Raw genomic sequence first — 16,451 nt, forward strand, 5'->3', positions numbered from 1 at the left:
TATTATACGGCGAAGCTTTTAGCCAAGTCGAGCATATCAGGAAGGAGCATTTCATCGGAAAGGAGCGGACGCTCTCTTTCTCTTTTTTGCCTTATTTTAATAATGTTATCTAATCCGCGATAAAAAGTCACCACATTCACAAAAAGAACTACACGGCCATACATCAATGTAATTTCGACATTTCTCTCGTGTCTTCGGTTCTCGTACATTTTCTAATTTGTCAAGGCCTCAATCGTTAAATTAATTAATCGGAATTTCTACGCTAATTGGTCTCAGTTGTCAATCGGTGACAATGTTCGTGAAAGCGCGAATTTCCACAATTTTCCCCGTTTATTTCGGATGAGGTCCACTGACGCAACCAATTGTCCAGCGGGCGTGTATGGAGCCCTGATAACAAGCTCATCATGTTTTCACTTTCTGGCCTTTGATTACGTCTTGATATCTGTATCAAAAACATACTTTCGTTACGCTGTCGCTTTCGTTCTTAACTGGTCTTTACATGTCCTAGAGAGTGGCCGTGAAAGGAGTATCAACATCATAATAACTGTTCCACAGTAAACTCGTATAATACCAAAACGAACACACTGTAGGAGAGAGGAAATGTATTCTGATTAAAGTCTTTCACTCACGGTGAAGGTCAGTTCACATTCACCAGAAGAAACACTGAACTCGGACAGAACGCTTCGCTAAATTTAGTGCCAAAATCCATTGTTCCTCTGGAATTCTCAAATTGGGTGAGTCGTCTTAATTTTGTCCGAATCTTATCTGGCGAGGTGTTTGTTTATTTTAGGTCGCATCGGATTTTTCATTAAGGAATAAAAAGCCGGCTTAGAAGAGATTAAAAATCCGAAGGATGAAAGGAGTTAATTAAGACGATTGCGGCTGTAAAAATCCCCCAGACCGGTATTGCTCGGATCGCATCACAATTAAACAATTAAACTGGCTAATTGGTGCTTCCTCTGCAATAAACAATTACAGAGACCGGTATGAACAATAACACTAATTAATATTGAGTTAATGGCGCATTGTGCTAGTCAAATTTGCAATTCTTTGCTCAGCTATTTTACGGCCCGGGAGGAATTGAACTTTACATGTAGATGTCAGTTGCGGCTTCGCTTTGAAAATGAACAGGCGCAGATTTTTTTAAAATTCTTACGCAATAAACGATGCTAAAATATCTTGTTAACACCATCATGAAGTAACGCTTATTAATAATTATCATTGTTATGTTTAAATGGATGTAACTATTTTTTAATTTGCGTTTTCTTAAACACTTAAAGAAATTAACACTAGGAAATACCAATTCGGTTATTATGCTAATGTTGACACTACCAACAAGTGGCTCTCAAGTAAAATCGTTTAAGTGTCTTAAAGAAAGTTATTCAAATTTCTTAATATTCAACTAATTAGACACTAAAAATGGTTGGAATTTTTTTATTATGCCGAACTATGTACCTTTATTTTACTCGAACTTAGTTTTAAGAATTGTGTGTCTCCACTTTTCAAAGTAAGGATTTTTTTTATTGAATTTATTAAAAAAAAATCTAAATATTTTAAATTACTAAAAAAAATCAGGATACGTGTTGCACTGACTGTAAAAAGTTTTTGTTCATTTTTAATTCTCTTTGAGTCAGAACAAATAATTTTACTTTACCATCCAACTTTAAGTTTCCAAAGCAACTTTTTTGCAAATATTCTAAGTCGAATACAAACCTAACATATAATATTCCAGCCTTTAATAACAATTAGTTTTATAAAGATACCTGTTTGATTTTTTTTACATTTTAAAGTTTAGTTTTGAAAAATCTGTTTATGTTTATTTTTTTTTAATGAATTTTTTCAAAGCATGCCGGAAATTTGATTGTTTCGAATTTAATTTTATAAGTTTATTTTATGTTTTCTTTGCTAATACAAATTTATGTGAGCCCTACAGGCTTCAAATGCCTCTTGCTATACAAATTATTGACACTATTAGATAACAGCTCTAAGGAATTTGAAATTTATACTTTCAATTTTTTTCTAGTCTGGACACTTCCTTTTCATGATTTTTGCATCGCTTTCATCCATTCTGTTGGCTCTCCTTCCTTCATCCCGTTATTTTGTTTGTTTCACCAATATTTATGTCACATTCTTCATTCAATCCCTCATTTAAATTTTGCTATTAAAATTTTCTCTTTCGAACTTTCTTCTCATGGTTATTTTGGATTTTTGCAGTCATTGTATTTTGATGCTATATCATCTGCATTTCTTCCTTATCTGTCAATCTAAATCTTTACCACGTATTCAAAGTTATTCTCTCCATTTTATCTCTGTTTCCCTCTTTTCTCTAACTTCCATTCATTTGTAATCTTTTCTATTGCAATAATCTTGCCTTTCTTTTCATATCCTCTTTTCTATTTCTTTTTGTTCAACGCCTCTTCATACTTTACTGCTCTTTTGCTGGCCTAAACTTTCATTTTGTGCTTTTGTTCTAACCCCCAGCATTATTCCTTCCATCCCATATCTCGAACCAAACTATCAAAGGCAAGGGTTTTCCTAAGAAAATCACTCTGGTTTCTCGACGTTGAATTCCAATTAGTAGAAAGTGTAGCTTTTAATTTGTGCTATGGTGCTAATTTTGACTTTTCCCGTTATCTTTACACTTAATATTTTATTGCATCACTTTGTACAATTAACAACCTGTAAGTGTCTATTTGCGGACATCCGCAAACCAATGATGGGTTTTTAATAGCTTTTAAGCAAAAATATACAATTATTGTTTTTTCTGTCAAATTTTGTTCTCATCTCAGAATTGTTCAAAAAATGTTGGCAATTTTTCTTAAATAGTGCTAGCAACTATGTTGCCATATCACCTGGTTATTGTTGGTTGAAAAATTCCCACAGTTGTTTGAAATGTGAATCTTTTTATTTTCCGAGCCTAAGCTAGGGAAGTATTGTAGTAGGGTCCATTTGGCGAACGGCTAATTTCACGTTTCATAACCCCTAGAGTGTGGAAAACTAGAAATGCACTCATTTCCATCTCTCTGTTCTCTCTGTGCTGGTGGTTTTAGTAGACAATAATCTCCAAAACTACTGCACTGATGTTGTGAAATTTTAAATGTATTTTAAGAATATCGTATAGATGATAAAACGTTAACCAAAATTTATCTGATCATCGCCACCGAAAATTTCATTTCAGCTCAAAATTTTGCGTAGTAAATCCCATTTAAATTTTATAAAATAACATACTTCTGGTCGTGTGGTTTACGGATCGGGCTTTATTTTTTATCTTATACAACCAGATTTTTAGAAAAAAAAAACAAATATTTTATGTATAAAACATTTTATGGTTTAACTTAGAAACTACAAAACTGAATCCTTCGAAATATTGCAAACGCTATCATAATCATGGAAAATAATAATCACTGCTTATCCCCTCAAAAAATTTGCAAGGCCATCTCAAAATTTTGTAAAATGTAGAAAATATTGTAAGTTTGAATAAAACGATTTATTTTATTGATTAAATTAAAAAGATTTACCTCATTGTTGTCCTGTTCTTAAATACATATTACGTTGTACTTATCCAAATTGGTATACTAGCTCTATAGTATACACGTTGTTAGGAAGGCTCTGAAGAATTTGAAAAAAATGGTAAAAAATTCCTCAACCAAATTTTTAATTTAATAAATTTTATGATATCTTTGAATATGAATTTAATTTACAGTCTAAAATTCCGCTAAAATAACTGTCTATTGAACTTGTAGTTCATGAAAAAAGAAATCGCAATTATAGAGGTAATTTTACAACTTTGAAGTTTAATATTTTCAAAATTTGGTTCCGGGAATATTTTAATCATTTTTTCGATTTCTTTAGAACCTTCTCGACAACGTACTATCGAGCTTATACCTACGTCATTTTTTCATCACCCTGTATGTGTCCTTGCTAAAATATTGATGACGTCATCACACAATTTCGTATGCAATGCATTTATTTCAGGTTTGTACTCAACATATTTTCCGAGACAAAAAATTTCTTCACATTCAAATAGTTTTCAGTGTGAGGCATAAACTGTTCGTAATATTTCGTTTCAAAAGCAACACTTTAATGTTGAGTCTGGTTGAAAACCTGACGTTAACGATGCTAAAAAAAGCAATTAAAATAATAAACGATCTGGATTTTTCTGTAATAATAATTGTAACTGTTTTTTAGTACCAATTTTTTCTTATAAAATATCTGCTCACACGAAAATTGTGAGTTCTTCTAAATAAATGTAAGCGACTTTTGAAAATATTTGTTGCGAAAAAATAAAAAAGAATTATGACGCTCTTAACCGGCAGTGTTCCGGTCTAAAATTTTTGTCACCCTGTAAATCAGGCAAGCCCCTTCAGAGGCCCAAAACGTGTCCCTTTTCCATTATTTTTGAATCGCGTCTTGAGGTATAGGCCCGCCGCCACCTGTGACTGATGCGCGCGAGAGTTTGCACAACCCCATCGCTCGAGTAATTAGAGTGTGCGGGGGCGGCTTAAGTTCGTAATTAGTCCCATCTGGCGGCGGCTCCGGCAGCGGCCAAGTAATCGACGAGTGGCGCCCTCACACATGAGACTTCTGTAATGCACTCCGCCTAATTGCTCATCTCTATAAACCCCGGATTACATTCGTACTTGCTGCACCCCCGCGCAGCCCCTTCGCACTCCCTCCAACGGTGATAACGGGCTCACTCCTTTTCATATTAATGTCCTCGAGCACGGCCGTCGTTATCTGGACGTTCGCGATGCTACATTCTGCGACGCTGCGCCCCAACAGATTACGGATTTAAAATTGCCCCATTTAAATATGTAAATTGGAGCGCCATTAGCGCAATTGTAGAGGGACGTTTAGCCCGTTCTTAACGATTTTTTCTTTTTTCATAAATTAAATAATTATTTCGAGACGAAGAAACGAACGCGCGGATTGGATGGGGTGGATGGGAGGGTTTAGTTAGAATCGATGGTTTGACCTAAATGTGATGAAGCGACTGACGCAGGAAGTGCTGTTAGAACTACTGTAGAATTAATGGACGCTATATTTATAGATCATTTGAACTGAAATACTATCTAAGGCTAATAAAATTTATTCACGGCTTATATATGTGAATCAGATTACATCCGATAACATTTTTAAGGGTTGGTAAGTCGTTTCTACCAAATTTTTAAAGGATACTTTATTTTGATTTTTCGATTAATGTCTAATGATAGTCACATTACGAGGGGTGTTCAGGTGAAATTGAAACCAATGTCATTACAAGCTTCTTTAGTATTCCAATCCTAGATTTTTGACAAGTGGTGTTCAATATGCGTGAAAAATTGTATTTGATTGGGTTGATCATTTAACTGCAATGAAAGTTTACATTCATGGGAAATGTGGAAAGGGACTGTTATCAATAAGTTTTGTTCTTTTGAGAAAGCAAGCAAAAGAAATGTTTATATTAACAAGACGAGAACATTTGGTGAATTTAAAGAAAGGTGTTCCTTCCACTTGAAAGTGAGAGGGCCATTATTTGCAAGATCTACTCCTGATCGTTTATAACTCGCTACTACTCAAAGCGAGGTGAAAATATAGCGTTGCAAGTATTATTATGAAAGGAAAAACAATTAATTTAGAGCTATTGAAAACTCAGTTGAGCATCACTGTAACAGATTTTCGTCATTCATTTACCAGAAAAAGTCTACAATTGTGACAACACATAAACTGTTATAATCTGATCTGATATAATCATTTTCGAATAATAATTAAAAATAACAGGACCTGACAATATTCCCATTTGGTTTTTTAATCGTTGGCTGTGGAAGTTGTTTTGTTATTTCATGTGTTATATGTTTATTTTAACTTTGTCAATATCTAATTATCCCACTCTTTGACAACTAAAATCAAATTTAACTAAATTGTTTGAGAATATGTCATCTAGTGTTATATACAATAACGTGTGTAATGCTATTGTTTTAGAACAACATGAGTTTCTAAAAAAAAGATCGACCACCACAAATCTTGTTTGTATCAAATTAATGCAGTAGATAATAACCTTTCTCAGGTTGATCTGGTTAAGGTGCATTCAAGTTTACTGATCATATCTTATTATTAGTTAAATTATCAGCATCGTTTAATGTTCGTATAGGAGTTGCACGGGGGTGGAACCTTAGCCCTTTGGTATTTACCATATTTTTTAATGATATTGTCACATCTTAATTGGTGAACATTTATTTATGTTGAAGATCTTGAACTTGCTAAAATAATTGATATTGACTTATAGCTAAGTACCTTTCAGTTATAATTTTATATCTGTTGGAAGAGAGGCTAGAGTCTATATATATCGTACAACAGATTTTTCGGTCAATTTTTCGTTTGCATTTTGAGTTTTTTTTGAAAAATTATTAAATTTGATTTAGTGATTTTGTTTTGATGACCTCTATGAAGTAAACAAAATATGAACGCATTGATAAACCACACATACAGATTCAAATCACGAAAAAAATTTGGTGACAAAGTCATCAATTTGAGAAAATGATGGAGACAAAGTTTCATTAATTACGATAACGTAAAACATTTACAAGATTTTGGACCATTTGGATTTATTCACTTCCAAGGTTATTCATAAATGTATGTTGTATGTAGTATGTTGTTTTATAAAATTTAAAGTATATTTGTTCGACCGATTTATGAGATGTTCGTGATTATGGTGTGGGGAACATAAACTGATACATTTTTAACGATTTATCACGCTTCCGATAACCTTTTAAAGCATTATGTTTTGCAATTTCAAAGTTGTCGTAAAATGTTGTTATACATTTTACATTACACGAAATCATAAAATATAAGTGTAGGAGTATGTTATATTATAAAATTTAAACAACATTTAGAATAAAGTATTGTGAGATGACGTCATCACATTGCTGGTGGAAAAATTTAGACACATTTCGATTAGCGTTTAGCCATTTTCACTATAACATCACAATACATATAAAATTTGATAATAATCGATCCAGTAGTTTTGGAGATTATCTAATAAAAATCGATACAGTCAGAGAGCAGGGGGCGGACAGACGGAAACGGGAGTCGTATTTTGCATACCCAAGAGATCATGTAACATCGAGAAAACATGAAAGCAATTGGTCGTTCGGGTTACATGGGATAGATCATAAGATCGAGAATTACTCATCAATGCCATTCGATTACGTAGCATTTGATTCAAAAGCGGAATATCGGTTACATGAACCACGGGAAATTATTGCAGAAAAAAAATCATAAAGCAATTGTCATCAAAATCAAGACGGATTCATAAACCACGAGTACAGAAGTTTATTATTTCATAAATTGAAATAACCTTGAGTGCGCAAAATGATGAGAGGACGTCATCAAATGGTTGGTGGGGTTGGTAAGACAAATTTTGGATAGCGTTTTATTGCTAACACATCTACATATAAAATTTGACGCTTGCTGCCTAATAATTTAAGGCTATAATGCTTTCAGAGTAGGCTGCATAGAATAATAAAGGTATTAATTTGTCTTTTAGTCTTGAAACAACTTTTATAATGTGTGCTAAGCATGTTTGCTATTTTTTATTTGGGTAGCGTCATTTTGTCTTGTGTCTAATTTTCTAATTCCATATTTTAAAAAATAGAATTCCCGTTGTTGTTTCTTTCGAAAAATCTTTGAAAAAACCATTTGACTACCATATATGTAGATTAATTTTAAACTTTGAAATTATCCTGTAGATCGTAAAACGTCACCAAAAATTCTCTCAATATCTTTTCCAAAATAATAGGTATCACAACATTTAAAAAATTTTAGTAAGTAATTCTATTTTAATTTTTGATTTCACATGTAAGATTTGTTTTCAAATTAAAATTTATACGACCAAAATTTTTACTTCCTGAGTGTCAACGTAATAAAATTTCCAAAACTACCGGACCGATTGTTGTCAAATTTAACACATATGGAATATTCTGCAGATGGTAAAACGCTACCAGCATTTGTCTAATCGTCCCTCATCATACTGCGTAAATAATATATATATTCCTGTATTCGTGGTTTATAAATCCTCCTTGATTTGTATAACAATTATTTTTCAATTATTTTTTTTTTTGCACGATAATTTCCATGTAACTCCGCCTCGTGTAAGTTCGAATCCCAATCTTATCGATTTTTTTTTCACACACTACATTTTTTTACTTAAAGGGGTTATTACAAAATATATAAAATTTTTGCAAACTCAAATTTTAACATTTTTCGATCAAACGGATCAAATAAATTAGGAAATGAAGATGAATAAACAAAAAAGTAATGGTGGCAATAAATTACATTGATTTTTTTATTACATTCATTTTTATTCGGAGGACTAATAATTCCTTCAATCCAAAACATACTCAAACAAGTCTTGTAAAGTATTTGTTGCCATAAATCTTAATAGTCAATAAAATCTGTCAGGTTTCCAGAAATGGATACGACTTTAGCTGTGCTTTAGAATCGAGAGAAGTACTGTGTAAATAATAATTTATTTTTTACACATTTTATAGTTACTGTATTTTGTACATTCTTGTTTTACTCCTTTTTTTGTAAGTTCATTTTATTATTTTTGCTTCCTTATACTACATACACATACATACATTACACTTGTATGTTATTATTAGTTGCTTATTTTTTATTGCAAATTTTCGCTATATGTTATTCTCCATTCATTTCGTGATTTCTCTTAACCTTAACCTTCCACTTGACACTCTTTCATCATTAATTTTTATCGTGTTCCTTAATTTGTGCAAAACATCTTCGTGTAACACTTTAAAATATTTCATTTTAATTTAATACATTTGTATGTATGGTGGATGTCCTTGACGTATTATTCACAACCAAATCCTGAATTATTAGAAATTATGACTTTAAATCCCTTTCTTCTTTCTTGTTTCTACAGTTAAAGTTCTCAAAATTTTCAAAATGTCATCGATTTTCCAACCGAATCTAGTTCATTGATTTCCTTCAGAAATTTCTGCTAAAAAATTTCTTATCTGCTATTGAGAATTAACGCTGACACTTTTGTCGAGACATCCAGAAATCACATGCCAATTTTTTTCCAAAACCACTTCTCTTGAATTATATTATAACTTAACTAGTCCAAGTGAATTATTATCTATGAAAGAAAATGTAGCAGCAGACACTTACAGAAAATATTAATTTATTTATCCAGAAAATTGTTTGCTGATGTTGATAATCGTATTTTTCCACTGCAGTCTTTCATTCCACCGCAGTTATTTGCTTGTGGCATGATTTGATGTTCTTTTGGAAAATCCTACTTTCGTACATGACAAACATCTAAGCAAAAAAGGTATCATCCTTTCACATGCACTAAAAATAGTGATACGTGACCATTAATTGGGATTTAATTTAAATCGTTTAGAGATTAGATCTAACATCTGAAACGGTTTCGGAGGGATCGATTTGCATCACAAATACTCAATATAATAACATGCATCGTCGTAAACACAAGTTGAAAGTGAAAACCAGATGAAAGTTATCGTGTGAAGAACTGAAATTAACATTTTAAGCGTATTTGTGCATTCATAAGTCATAACAAATGAGGCAAATTCAAAACATTGCGTAAAGTAAGACATATACATATACATATATTATTAATGTACTAACGCAGAGCAGTACCAATTTTGTAGAAAACTTCGACAAATGTCAAAGTCAGGGTTTATATTTTCAATTTTTAATCAGGCCATTTTTAGATTACAATAAAAACTGCATGTTTTTAAAAAACGATATTTTAATCTATAAATTTTAAATGTTTGTTTATCTAAGTTGTTTGGGTATTTGTGCTTCATTCCGACAATGGACTTGACTAGTTTCTACTTCTCCAAAGGTCAATGTTATGCGGCACGATTTGCATAACAAAATGTTTATAATCTTGTTTGAAAGAACTAGAAACATTGATAATTTTTTTTTTTATATTTTACATATTTTTAAAGATGTAGCCAAAGTGATTTTTTTGGTAAAATTTCTCGATTGACCTCAGTAACTCAGTTACTCAAATCTAAGTTGTACCTACAATTGTCACAGTCATTATGATTTGAGATTTTTATTTTTTCAGTGCTAAGAAACTTATAGGTGGTATAGTATCAATTATTATAAAAATGGCATGGGTTTTCCACTAAAAAACTCAAGGTAACCTAACAGCTAGACAGACGTCCTTGATGTAACCATCCATGTGAAATTAACTGATTTCATTGCACTTTTAAACCAGTTTCATAATTTTTTTTTGCGGTTTATTTTCTATTAATTGAAAAACTATAAACAACTTGTAAAAGTAGAATAAATGTCGTAAATAGTGTGACGATATCATTTCCTGTTTGTTTATTAAAATAATAGTGAATTGCTGTTATTAACTAGTATAATTACGAAAAAAAAAATATTAGATATCTACGAACATATAAAAGCTAATTTTCTTCCTGATTGTTTTTTTATAAAGCGATACTAAAAATAAATAATATTATTTACGTCAGGAGACTGACACTGTGTAAGTCGGAACTGTTCGATTCGCCCTGTATGTTTTTATACCTCTGTACATCCCATAATTTAAATTATGACATTGTTCTGAGGTAACTATCCTTCGAGAGTACCGTATCATATTTGCCAAATTCCACTCATTAATTATTACATTTTTAATCGAAGAAGACGGAACCTCTATACTGATTTATGTAACGACGTACACCTCTGACAGGTTAATTAAAACTTGCATCGGCTCGACTTAACTTAAACATAAATTTATGGGGCCAAAAAATTCATACTAAATTAATTTTTACATTAAGTGCTGACAAAGAAAATGTCAGTTTGTGGCACGTGCAGGCTAATTACTCGCATAATTGCACTGATAACTAGGCATTTCCTAGCGTAAATCTTGAAGAATTTTTTCCCAGCGTTGCCTTTCAAATTTAATTATTATGCTAATAATTCGTGGTTTGCCGAAAAAAGGCGATTTGAATATGTCATGTCACCGCTAACAAATTTAAATTGTGGTCAATTTGTTAAAATTGGAATGAATCGAATGTGCTGAATTAAGTGAAAGTGATAACGCTGTTTATGCGTTGTGTATATTCCAAAATGTTCTGTACCGGAAGACATAAATTTAAATTACATACTTATTTTGACTTGAATGTAATCATTTTAAGAATTAATTGATTGAGTTGGTTTGGAATGAATTAATTAAGTCGAATTTAAATTAGATGTAAAATAGGTACAGCATAATAATTAATGATAAGACATGAAGCAATTAAATTAGTTTAAATTAGGTTTTAAAAAATGACTCGATTTAATTTAAATTAAAACAAGCTAATGATAATTAAAAATTCTCATGTAGCTGTATTAACCTTAATCGGTTTAGTTTGCGCAGTAATTTTTCGTGGCATTAATCGGTCCAAGATTAAGTGAGTTTAAAAGAGAAATTGTACAATTACGGACTCAAGACGATAATAATTGTCAATCAGACTTAGCTACAATAATAATAGCTATTTTTTTCAGGATGGACAACGTGGTGATGGCCAAATAATCGGGACTCAACAGAGCATTTGAACGACTCGTCTGCTGAAACAGAATAACTCATTAAAATTATTAGTTCGCATGAGTGCTTTGGGAATATTTATGCCACCCACCTCATTTTGACTCACGAGAACATGAGTAACATTCTTAGGAGCTCCCGTATGACGCGTGGGCGTTTCTCGGGGGGTCTGGAGTCTTCACTTTCGGAAAAGGAACACAACATGGATAAAAAAGCGAGCTATAACGTGGTAACTGATAGAAATGAAATGATAACTAATTTCTAGAAAGTCATTCTGAACTGATTTTATTTAGTGGAGCCAAGTCGTGGAAAAACCTGAACAATAAAACTTTTTATATTTTTTAAATGGATTTAGATCGTCTGAAAGTGGATGTTTAATTTGATCACGAACATTAATTAGTGAATGTGATACCCACGCAGTGTGCATTTGTTTTTGTTAATGTGTGTTTTCAGACTGCGCAAACAATATAGATATTTTGAGAAAATTAATTATGTATTAACTTAAGTTTCTTAATTTCTTAATTGGGTGATTGGGTCTTAAATGTAAGTCGTGCCGTTATTGATGAGGTCAAGATAAATCTCTTTGAAGTCATAACCTACTCCGGTGAAGTTTTTACACTGTTTCTTATAAAAACACTCCATCTACAATTCAGAAACAAGACTTCGTCTTGTACTAAAGTTTTTCCGAAAACATGACGTCCTTTCACTCACGTTCTCGAACTGTCATGTTTTTGAAAAATACACCATGTTCTAATAAAACTTAAACCACTGTTATCACATCATTTATAGTATATAAAACTATCATGTTAAGAAGTTTGGAGCTGTGAATACGTGATTAATAATTCATTTATGGCGATGATATTTTACAGAGTTTGTATTTATTAAAAAAAAAAAAAAAAACGCAGCGAAAGGCGAAGTGTTTTGATGTAATATCTAAAATAAAATAAATATCTGCTTTTGTATAAAATCAGGTTACACAGAAAGTGTTAACCAAATTACGGAAAATCTTCTTTTATTATATACTTTTTTTTATTAATCCAGGAATTAAGACACATAAAAAGGACTTTAAATTAGCAAAACAGAGCTTGTGATGACGACCGTCATCATTCCTTCGAGGTTCTTTCACTTTAATTACGTATAATAGTGTACGTTCTTACGGACATATCTAATTAATAATTACGCACTACTTCAGTGCAATAATGTTCAATTATAAGTACTTAGCACAAATGATAGTTAATTTTGTTGAACATTCTTACTTTCGCAAGAAATGTTTTTTCATTCGCAAATAAAATCAGTTCATGTTTTTGTTTAGAGTATAATTTTATGTTTAGTCTTAAATTTTTTTGGGCGTAAAGTGACTATTAATGAACGTATTTGAAAGTGGACAGGTTTTATATTCCAAAATTTTGTACTTCTTCATTTGCTGGACCTATAAAAAACTAGTTCCAATTAAAATTTAACCATAATTATTACTACGCTGCCGTTATCCTTTATTTTCCATAAATATACGAATTTGCGGAAATATCAAGTTAAACAGACTGAATTGTTGCAAAAGCACGAATGTACAGATTTGTTATGTTTTAAATGTGTTAAATTAACAGTAATAATGCATTTCACTATTTCACGTTTGAAATTTCTGTACATATTTGGCGTCTCACTGGATTAACAATGAAAATTATAATCATATTTGCATTTTCATCTCTGAACTGTTTGCAGGATATTATAAATTCCAAGTTTATTTTGAATAATAAATTAATAAATTTCCATGGACACACGATAATATGCTGCAGCAGGACTGTAACTGGTATGATAAGCATGTTTTATGGTAGAAATGTACAAAATATTCTTGAAATAAAACCGAACTGCGCGTCGAACAGCGAACTATTTGCATAAACTAACTCAAAATTATCCGCGTTTAAATTTAATAACTCCAGTTTGGTAGTTATTTTTCGATTCGTCTTGTGGTCCTTCTTTGTTAAAAATGGTCCACAATTGCGACTGCATTAATTTAATCGTGGTCGATTACCAGTATTAATAAGTATGAGTGGAAATTAGCGTTGGTTTTATCGCTAATGTGTCCGATTAAAAGAAGGCGCGTAGTTGTCAGCATCTTATCTGTGTCGCATTAGTCGAATCCCGGAGTCCGTGACAAGGTAACGTCTCAATTCCAGATAAAACCTCCCAGACGAGTCCTCGATCTAATTAGCGAGTCGGAATCTTTCCATAAATCATTATCATTCCGGTTAAGTGTCGGTATTATCTAAGACCCACTCACTGAATAAAACAACACGTAAGTTTCATTAGCTAACAGGATGAGATGTGAGTGTGGATCGTTGTTCATTTCTTGCTAAGGCGCTGTTGCGATAGGTAATATAGATCTAAAGTCTACTTAAGATAAGGAGGGTGTCGCAAAAAATATTACAGTAAGAATGGCACGTTTTTATTTAAAATTCGGAATTAATTTTTTGTGTTTTTGATGTAGAATGATTAGTCCTTAATTATATTGTTAGACTTTGGAGTCACTAATCCTGAATTTTGCGGTGAAGAATAGGGGTTATAAAGGTAAGTAAGGTATTAATTTTTTAAAATATACAAAATACGACAAACCCTAACAATGTAACTAATAAGTTGTATTATTATTAACTTCTTTAACCCCCCAAAAAATTACAAATACTTATATTTTGTTCTCAGTTTAGCCGAATAGTTTTAAAATTGGCACCTTTGGCTGGATTTGAACTTGTAGACTGTTACCACTAAGCTGATAGCTCTGCACATTTGATGTAGTTCACAACACATTCAAGTCCCATTTGTGATGCCATCTACTGAAGAAAACAGAAATTATTTAATTCAATATGTAATAAAATTCTAATTAATTTTTATATACTCGAATTCAAGATTCAAAACGATCTTTGTAGTCTACTGATGAAAACAGAGTGTTAAGTATACAGGTGATCCAAAAATGACGAAAACTCTCGACGGTAGGTTAAGAACTCTGAAGAACTTTCAAAACATGATTAACAAAATCTTTGAACTAAATTTTTGAAAATATTAAACTTCAAAGTTAAAGAATGACTTCGTAATTCTCAGAAGTTTGAATTTGATTGACAGTCTAAAATTCTGATACAAAAATTGTCAAAAATGAATATATCAACAGTAAAAATATTAAATTACTAATAATTAATTATTTAACTGTCTATTAGACATGCAGTTTATTAAAACAAATCAGAATCACGAAGTTCTGCAACTTTGACGTTTAATATTTTCAATGCAAGGTTTTGTTTCAAGTTTCTCAGAACCTTCTTAAGAAGGTACTTTTCCGTGCTTTTCCGGTCATTTTTGATCATCCGATATATATGATTGATATCTGCAAAAGAAGATTATTTATTTAAATCGCTTTGAATATACTGGGTGTCTGGAAAATGGCAGATTAACTCTCCGCTATGCTCTTAACAATGAACTGGTGAGACTGGGCAAAATAGTAAAAAAAATCCTTCACACATTTTGGTGGAGTTATAATAATTTTAAAATTGTTTTTTTTGCTACGTTTAACAACTAAACAACACATTCATTATAACAATAACTAGCAATAAAATTTTTAGTTCATATTTCTCTCACCCATGACCATGTATGTTTAATGAGTAATTACCATTTCAGTTAGAATGTACAAAAATATGGTTGTGTTGTTTTTGCAATAATTTGATAAAATTCGATTTGACAACAATGTTTGTCTGATATAAAGCGAAGGTACAAATCAGCAAAATTCGAGTAAGCAGTTAAAAATGTTTGATGTATGAAAAATTGTCAAAGTTTTCAAAACCCTACATTTAAAATGGTCGCAGTTAATTTTAGGTCCCCTGGTGTTTTATTTTCGGAAAAAAATATATTTAAAGCCCCGCCCACCCGCGCTCTGTTTTCTTAGAGGGTATCTCATTTGCCAAAATCAGTCTTGTTTTAGAAGCTACTAGCCCCGCCCACCAACCCTCTCATTTTTTAGAAGGTATCTCATTTGCCAAACTCAATCCTATCTCAGCAGCTACTAACCCCGCCCACCCCCACCCTCTGTTTTCTTTTTTGTCAAAATCAGTTTTATCTTAGCAAGTACTGATGACTAACTTTTACAAAAAATGATCAAAATTTGGAAATATTACGAGCTTACTTATATGCACAAAGCAGAAATCTTGATTATATTCTCTAGTGTTTACTTGGTAATGGACTTATAAATTTCTGATACAATGTTTTTTCTGGTTTATTTATTAATGAAAAATAACAGCTTATTTTATTAATAATAATGCACAACGATTAATGACTACTGGTTGTTATGGTTATTAGTGGATTTCAGTCACCATCGTTATTAAGAAATCAAAAAGTAAGCCGTACGTATTCACGCAGTAGGTGCGTGCAGTGTTGCCAATTTGACTTTTATAAAATTACCCTTTTTTAGTAAATTACATGACAAAGAATGTTTTTATTATTTTTTTGGGACTCCCGAAACCCCCGTATATAATTTAAATCCGCCATTTTCCAGACACCCGGTATAAAGAAAGATTATAAACAGTTATAAACACATCCAGGTTTTAGAATTTCTAATATAATATTTCTGAAAAATTCACGCATGTGATGTTTTTGGTTCAAGTTGTAGTGTTTCTTCAGTTTCCAATAATAAATCTAAAAAAATAGTCTTACGTTAGTAAACAGAACTTCCCTGGCCCCTGAAGTGAAACAAACCTAGTGCTTTAGAAAAAAAATATAGGTAATACCAGTCACAGTGAAAAAAAAAGTGATCCATGACGGGATCGAACCCGCGACATTTGTGTTATGCACAAGACTCTAAACACCTGAGCTTTATGGACGATCCACTTCGTTCCGCTGGTCTTAGTATAAAAGGTTGTTA

General features: G+C 31.8%; 1 protein-coding gene and 1 long non-coding RNA gene across 3 annotated transcripts in view; one reads left to right on the forward strand and one right to left on the reverse strand.

Moving 5' to 3' along the window:
• Window positions 1–16,451, reverse strand: part of LOC135134670 (protein toll-like) — a 348,414-nt gene that overhangs the window by 131,785 nt on the left and 200,178 nt on the right. The window lies entirely within an intron of this gene.
• LOC135134548 (uncharacterized) lies at window positions 580–14,687 on the forward strand. 2 transcript variants are annotated; one of them, XR_010281352.1, is made up of 3 exons: window positions 580–984; window positions 11,524–14,122; window positions 14,252–14,687. It is a non-coding gene; the product is annotated as an uncharacterized LOC135134548 (long non-coding RNA). The 2 variants fall into 2 exon arrangements; XR_010281351.1 differs by having other exon boundaries at window positions 11,524–13,983; window positions 14,043–14,687.

Source organism: Zophobas morio, unplaced genomic scaffold (assembly GCF_036711695.1).
Source record: "Zophobas morio isolate AGI-343-1 ecotype UQ-CSIRO unplaced genomic scaffold, CSIRO_AGI_Zmor_V1 ptg000023l, whole genome shotgun sequence".
NCBI lineage: Eukaryota > Metazoa > Arthropoda > Insecta > Coleoptera > Tenebrionidae > Zophobas > Zophobas morio.